The sequence below is a fragment of the Schistocerca serialis genome, chromosome 5, assembly GCF_023864345.2.
Source record: "Schistocerca serialis cubense isolate TAMUIC-IGC-003099 chromosome 5, iqSchSeri2.2, whole genome shotgun sequence".
In the NCBI taxonomy this organism is placed as follows: domain Eukaryota; kingdom Metazoa; phylum Arthropoda; class Insecta; order Orthoptera; family Acrididae; genus Schistocerca; species Schistocerca serialis.
In genome coordinates, this window is record NC_064642.1 from 114220872 (window position 1) to 114228644 (window position 7773).

The following is a 7773-nucleotide window of genomic DNA, read 5'->3' on the forward strand; positions in this document are numbered from 1 at the left end:
AGCAGTTAAGGGAGGGCATAATGAGTAGTTCAAGTGAAGAGGAATGTTAATAGTGCGAATAGGAACACTCAACCCTTGTTTTGTCGGTGGCGGTCTCGCTTTACTCGAGAAGACAGTGTGGGACTGGTCACATATGGAGATTGCAGATTGAAACTGATTGTAAGTGGCCGATGCTATTTACAGTGGGAGCTGAAGAACGAATTGCCTTAAATGTGATAGTCGTATGTAAGGCGGCTTTAATTTCGGTTTGGAATCAAAGTTCCACTATATGACCGTGATAGTAATACAAGGTGCATACGAGTGAGGAATTTTCAAGTTCTTTACACTGTTCATGGTGGCTCAAGATCAGTTTTCTTCCGTGTGGCCGAACGCCTAGAACTGTTCTTGTCATCTTGTATGCAATAAAATTCATGCAGCCACAAGCCTGCGCAATGACGTATTGGATGCCTGCTGTTTACTGTTCGAAAACAGCGTTTTGCGCTGCCGCTGTCGTCGTTTCGTGGCGTCTCTGGGAACTCGCTGCTGAGACTTGCACCATGGGTGGCCATTAGCAAGTTATTGCCGAAGCATTTTTTGTTCTGCAGCAAACTCAAAAACAGTGACGTAACGAGGCAGAGACTTGGGCCCGCACACACACACACACACACACACACACACACACACACATACTGCTCTAATGATGTCAGTCTTTTAATGCGCAGTGCTGGCGAACTGTAACGTCCTTCTACGGTGGCGCAACGCTTTTATCGAGACTCGCGACGTTACACCAGTAGTTAATCAAATATGTGTCGTTCTTGTCTCTTTTCGAGAAAAGCTCTGCATGTTATTTATAGGAGGACCTTGAATATTGTGACCATTCGCTTCATCTACGAACTTCAGCAGGAATTAGAAGTGATTTATAGCTGACTTGATGCGTAAATATAGTTTCGTAACAAGCGACCCTGTAATGTTTTCCTGGAAACCGCTTCACAGTGGAGGGAATGCCATACATCTTTCGATGTTGGACGTCTAAACATTTTCCGTGTCGCCGTTCGTTTTCTGAAAGTCAACATTGACACTTTTCACACTAACAGTGGACATAATAGCCAGCTTCTCATTACAACTGAGGTGGTTGTAGTGCTACGCAAAAAAGTGATCTCGAAAAAAGATCGATATGCTACATGCATAAAAATCTGTAAGAGACTTTTTAATATTTCAAATTTTCTCTTATTTCTAGAAATGATTCACTCTGATCTACTCATCCGCATGCAAGGGATAACAGGGATGGTTTCTTACAATTACGTTTTACTGGTTTCACGAAATAGATTAAATTTTAAATTAGCATCAGGTTCGCTGTACACCTCTTCCCAGTCTAACTATTCCGAGCTTTCTCCAAAATTTGCAATCTTGTTAAATCGTTAATTAAATGCACTATTTTGAAGAACTGTTTTGTATTACTGTAGGGAGGTATGTCATATACTGTAACTAACTGCACATCGAACCAAGTAATACTTAGTCATTCTTTCTGTCAGACTGTTTCAGAAAATCTACCTTAAAATCACTACAAATAGTAATTCATCTCCTCTGTCTGACAGATGGTATAACAAAGAATCCAAGGTTTTCAGAAATAACTGAAGGTTTCCCTGGAGGACATAAACACAGCTACAATTATAAAAGTACAATTATTTAGTTTAAGCTCACAAGCACATGTTTCTATGTGTTTCTCTACACAATTTTTTTTTGCTTTCTAAATTTTTCGCACAATGATATATTTTAACATGTATGGCAACTCCACCTCTCTCCGTAGTGTCTCCATTTACATGTGCTGAAAGCAAATATCCACCTGCATTTAACTTTCCATATCTGTGCCTATATGATGTTCAGAAAGACATAGTACATCTGTTCCACCCTCGGTTTCTAAATTTTCTAAACAAACGAGAATCTCATCTACTTGGTTTTTTAATTTCCTGCTATTCTGATGCTATATGCTAACTCGCGGTACTTTTATGAGAGTCTTGTGCTTTACTAACACTTTTAAGAGAATCTTATGATTGACGTCTCAAGTACTTGCCTGTCTGAGCTCGTTAAGCTTTATTTAATTCGATGTTGAATCATTGGACTGTGGTCTTAGCATAAAAAATAGGTACTCCCATCGGTTTCAGTGCCCCCGGCCATGTTTGTTTCTTGTAAATTTGACACCTTCCTCTAGTTTTTCTCCACTAAGAAAAGGGGTCAATTTTTTCCTTTGGTACTGTAGCACTGGAGTCAGGTGTAGGAGTAGTTTTCTTGAATTTTTTGAACATATTCCCGTTCTTGGAATCCCCCTCGTGAATTTCCCTTCTCCAGCAGATAATCAATGTATCTGCAAGATTACGTTGAAACTGTCTGAGAGAAATATGTTTTTCAGACAGGGTCTTGCAGTCTTCTCTATATTTCAACCAGATATTGGCAACAGTTATTGTTGCTATGGTCATAACATACAAAAGTATCATCTTCTTGATTTTATGGGATATTTGTATAGAGATGTCGACATATCATGACGATCTACTCCTTCCATATCACGATTGTACCTTTGAACAGTGGACGGTCTTGGGACAGGAATATGCTCTTTCCTAGTCCTGTCTCATCTTTTCCCATGTCGTTTGGCTATGGACAGGCTAGCGAAGATGCAAATGTATAACATTTGTTACCATTTCACAATGATGGACTTGACTATTGTGTCAACTTCGGAAGCTATGTACCACGTCCCAGCGTTTTTATTTGCTTTTCCTCACAGTGAGTACATTTCTTGAATCATTCAGCTATTATTGTGCCTGCATAACAAATATTCGTTTTCAGAAGGTTCTGAGCAACACAGTACCATGTGAAGGAACTGTCTGCATAAAGCCTTTAAAAGCAATTGTCTTCCAATTCTTCAGTTAGCTTCAGCACAACAAAATGCAACCAAGGCTTTCCCACCCACTTGCTTTGTTGCCTTAGAAGATGCACGTTGGTAGACATAAAAACCATACAAGTTTCCTGAGGAATCGGCTCCAGCCCACATTTTCAAATCCCATCTTGTTGGCTTGTTTTGAATATACTGTCGAAGATTGCTGCATCCTTTGAGAGGAGTCATTATTTCGTTAACGCACTGATGATGCTCAAGTAAGTTGTGGGGATATAGTAAGCCATGGTCGAATATTCCATAGCTTATTTTCTGGCTTTCTCGGATCAGTAACAGAAAGACTGATTTGGAAATACATCAGAGATACTAGTTTCTGACAGCGGTTTTCAGCCATCATATTAGAAACCAGATTGTACGCCATATATACACTCCTGGAAATGGAAAAAAGAACACATTGACACCGGTGTGTCAGACCCACCATACTTGGCCCGGACACTGCGAGAGGGCTGTACAAGCAATGATCACACGCACGGCACAGCGGACACACCAGGAACCGCGGTGTTGGCCGTCGAATGGCGCTAGCTGCGCAGCATTTGTGCACCGCCGCCGTCAGTGTCAGCCAGTTTGCCGTGGCATACGGAGCTCCATCGCAGTCTTTAACACTGGTAGCATGCCGCGACAGCGTGGACGTGAACCGTATGTGCAGTTGACGGACTTTGAGCGAGGGCGTATAGTGGGCATGCGGGAGGCCGGGTGGACGTACCGCCGAATTGCTCAACACGTGGGGCGTGAGGTCTCCACAGTACATCGATGTTGTCGCCAGTGGTCGGCGGAAGGAGCACGTGCCCGTCGACCTGGGACCGGACCGCAGCGACGCACGGATGCACGCCAAGACCGTAGGATCCTACGCAGTGCCGTAGGGGACCGCACCGCCACTTCCCAGCAAATTAGGGACACTGTTGCTCCTGGGGTATCGGTGAGGACCATTCGCAACCGTCTCCATGAAGCTGGGCTACGGTCCCGCACACCGTTAGGCCGTCTTCCGCTCACGCCCCAACATCGTGCAGCCCGCCTCCAGTGGTGTCGCGACAGGCGTGAATGGAGGGACGAATGGAGACGTGTCGTCTTCAGCGATGAGAGTCGCTTCTGCCTTGGTGCCAATGATGGTCGTATGCGTGTTTGGCGCCGTGCAGGTGAGCGCCACAATCAGGACTGCATACGACCGAGGCACACAGGGCCAACACCCGGCATCATGGTGTGGGGAGCGATCTCCTACACTGGCCGTACACCACTGGTGATCGTCGAGGGGACACTGAATAGTGCACGGTACATCCAAACCGTCATCGAACCCATCGTTCTACCATTCCTAGACCGGCAAGGGAACTTGCTGTTCCAACAGGACAATGCACATCCGCATGTATCCCGTGCCACCCAACGTGCTCTAGAAGGTGTAAGTCAACTACCATGGCCAGCAAGATCTCCGGAACTGTCCCCCATTGAGCATGTTTGGGACTGGATGAAGTGTCGTCTCACGCGGTCTGCACGTCCAGCACGAACGCTGGTCCAACTGAGGCGCCAGGTGGAAATGGCATGGCAAGCCGTTCCACAGGACTACATCCAGCATCTCTACGATCGTCTCCATGGGAGAATAGCAGCCTGCATTGCTGCGAAAGGTGGATATACACTGTACTAGTGCCGACATTGTGCATGCTCTGTTGCCTGTGTCTATGTGCCTGTGGTTCTGTCAGTGTGATCATGTGATGTATCTGACCCCAGGAATGTGTCAATAAAGTTTCCCCTTCCTGGGACAATGAATTCACGGTGTTCTTATTTCAATTTCCAGGAGTGTATTTTCCAATAAAATCGCTCATTAGGCATGTTGGCCAACCCCTTTGGAAATTCATACCTAAAACTTGATCTAGCTCAACAATGGTAATGTCATTAGTTGTACGCAATTTCTCAGTGCTATAAATATATAAATACTAGTTTGTTAAAGACAGAGTTCCAGCACCTCACGCGTCGTAATATAGGGCTGAATTACTTCTTCAGGTTGATCTGCTGAAAGCTGCAAAAGTGGATGAAATTTCTGAAGTAAAGTCATCACCGATCTGTGACAACTACGTACCTTCTAGAAAATCCTCAGGATTAACGGAATCAAAAACAGCTGACTCTTACGCCAACTCCACAGCAAAGGAAGTTTCCCCGCCGTCTTAAAAACTGCCAAAATTTGTCGGAATTTCTTCGCTATCATTGAATTTAGACCAATCACTTTCACTGGGATTATTTATAACACCAAGAATGCCATCAAAGTCATTAAATGAAAGTAAAAGAGAAATACCCAGACATCACAGAGACGAACATTCATAAACATAACTCTAAATTCCCTCCGTTACACATAAGTAAGATGAGTTCTTTTTGTGTTTGACGTATACAGCAATACACATAACAAAAGAACTGATATAATTGGTCCACTATATTTTACTAACAGAGAGAGTATTCAATTTAAACTGATTAAAAACCAAGAATCGACCGATGAATCAGCTAACATATTACCCACATAAACAAAGGATCTCACGTAGCTTCCGCGGCATGACGGCAACCAATTTCTGCACTGGTACACCTAAAAAGTTACAAAATGTTCAAAGATAATATTTCTGCAATAGTTCCAATTATTCCTTACTGAATGCGCTGCATGGCTAGTAAAAGTGTGTAGCAGTGGACAAAGATGTCCTAGCACAGGCTAAAGACAGATAAAAACCATATAAACCTTACGTAACATACATGTAACTGGGACTACCAGAAGGTTACAAAGAGCATCTTAAACACTTGTACGGCTCATTAACAAAAACTGATTTAAAACCAAAGCGCGTTTTGTTTATACTTGATGAGCGGTTTTGGTTTGGTGCCGGCCGGAGTGGCCGAGCGGTTCTAGGCGCTTCAGTCTGGAACCGCGCAGGTTCGAATCCTGCCTCGGGCACTGATGTGTGTGATGTCCTTAGGTTGGTTAGGTTTAAGTAGTTCTAAGTTCTAGGGGACTGATGACCTCAGATGTTAAGTCCCCATAATGCTCAGAGCCATTTGAACCTTTTGTTTTTTTGGTTTGGTAAGCATCTTCAGACCAAATTGTCCATGACGAAATGACAACATTGACAGCGTAGATAATGTCATACCTTATACTACAGAGCAATCCAGCAACCATTGAACTGGCACGAACTGCTTGGATAAGCATAGGGAACGTGTTCTTTCTTATCCCTCGAAATCCGACCCGCTTAAGGATCGCAGTTTTGTTCAGCCAATTATAAGACAAACTGACAGTGGGGCGGATGGGGAACCACAATTGGTAATATGCAGGAGGCACTTACCAAGCCCGGAATACGCCTGACAACCAAGGGAAACTTCCCGAAAACCTTCGACGGAATCGGAGGACTGGAACCATAATAATTTATTTCTGGGACATCGTCCTTCGATGAGGACTGATACTGTCCCAGTTAAACATTAAAATGTCGCATACGTGTATGGTGTGTATATGTTGTATATGTATGTGTGTGGTGTGTGTGGGTGGGGGGGGGGGGCGTTAGGGGCTCTGTGTGTGTGTGTGTGTGTGTGTGTGTGTGTGTGTGTGAGTGAGTGAGTGAGTGAGTGAGAGAGAGAGAGAGAGAGAAAGAGTGGGAGAGGGAGAGCCAGAGGAAGAGGGAGAGGGAGAGGGAGAGGGGGAGGGAGATTTCGTTTCGTTCTTCACTTAGGATATACTGCGAACAATGTCGATAAGATTTTGAAGCTCAGCACTCTTCTGATCGCAGTCACTACACAACCGGACCAGTTTTTACGTTATTTAATGTAATATAAGTACTCTTACGAGTAAGTTGATGTATCGCGCGTGGTCTTGTGTAATAGATGCATTTCTGACAGCCGCCATTACCGCATTTTTGACTCAAGTAAAGTTAGATGAATTACGTAATACGAATCAATTAGCATCAGAATTTAGTCGATTTGTACACGAAAGTGCACTGCACACTGTAGAATGTATGTATTGAAAGAACCTGCGGTCACGGTGACATTTCCTTCGGGAAATACTATTACCTTCTTATGGACATTTTTCGATTTGCATATTGAAGAACAATGATCTACTTTTCATCGATGAAGCCGTGGACGGATTCCTGGCGATTTACGGATATCGATTAATAAGTTCTCTATAGATTACAGCTTCGGAGACTACTTGCAGCACCAGACTACCAGATTGTTCAGAAAACTATACGACAAACGCTAGGAAATTAATGGTAGAACTAAATGGTAAAATGGCAACGGCCTTGCCGCAGTGGATACACCGGTTCCCGTGAGATCACCGAAGTTAAGCGCTGTCGGGCGTGGCTGGCACTTGGATGGGTGACCATCCAGCCGCCATGTGCTGTTGCCATTTTTCGGGGTGCACTCAGCCTCGTGATGCCAACTGAGGACCTACTCGACCGAATAGTAGCGGCTCCGGTCAAAGAAAACCATCATAACGACTGGGAGAGCGGTGTGCTGACCACACGCCCCTCCTATCCGCATCCTCAACTGAGGATGACACGGCGGTCGGATGGTCCCGATTGGCCAGTTGTGGCCTGAAGACGGAGTGCGTCTTTTTTTTTTAAATGGTACAATAAGATTTCAAAGTGAGAATTCATTTAGACTTGTTTAATGATTTTTCATCCGGTCGACACAGAGTTAATTTCAGTCAGTTAGAGAGGTATTTTAAGTGATAATGTGATATTGCTGTTTGCGTTGGTCAGGATCCCGCAATTGGGATGCGAATACGTGGAATACATGGGTTCTGGAGAGCCATACTCGAGGACATGCAGAATCACAATGGTTGCGCGTGAGTAGCGCTCGAGAAGACAGACATGCTGTTCGGTTGGCAGTGGAAGTTCGCG

General features: G+C 44.3%; 1 pseudogene; it reads left to right on the forward strand.

Moving 5' to 3' along the window:
- The first annotated feature begins 7160 nt into the window (after window positions 1-7160).
- On the forward strand, window positions 7161-7277 carry LOC126482669 (5S ribosomal RNA; annotated as a pseudogene).
- The last annotated feature ends 496 nt before the right edge of the window (window positions 7278-7773 follow it).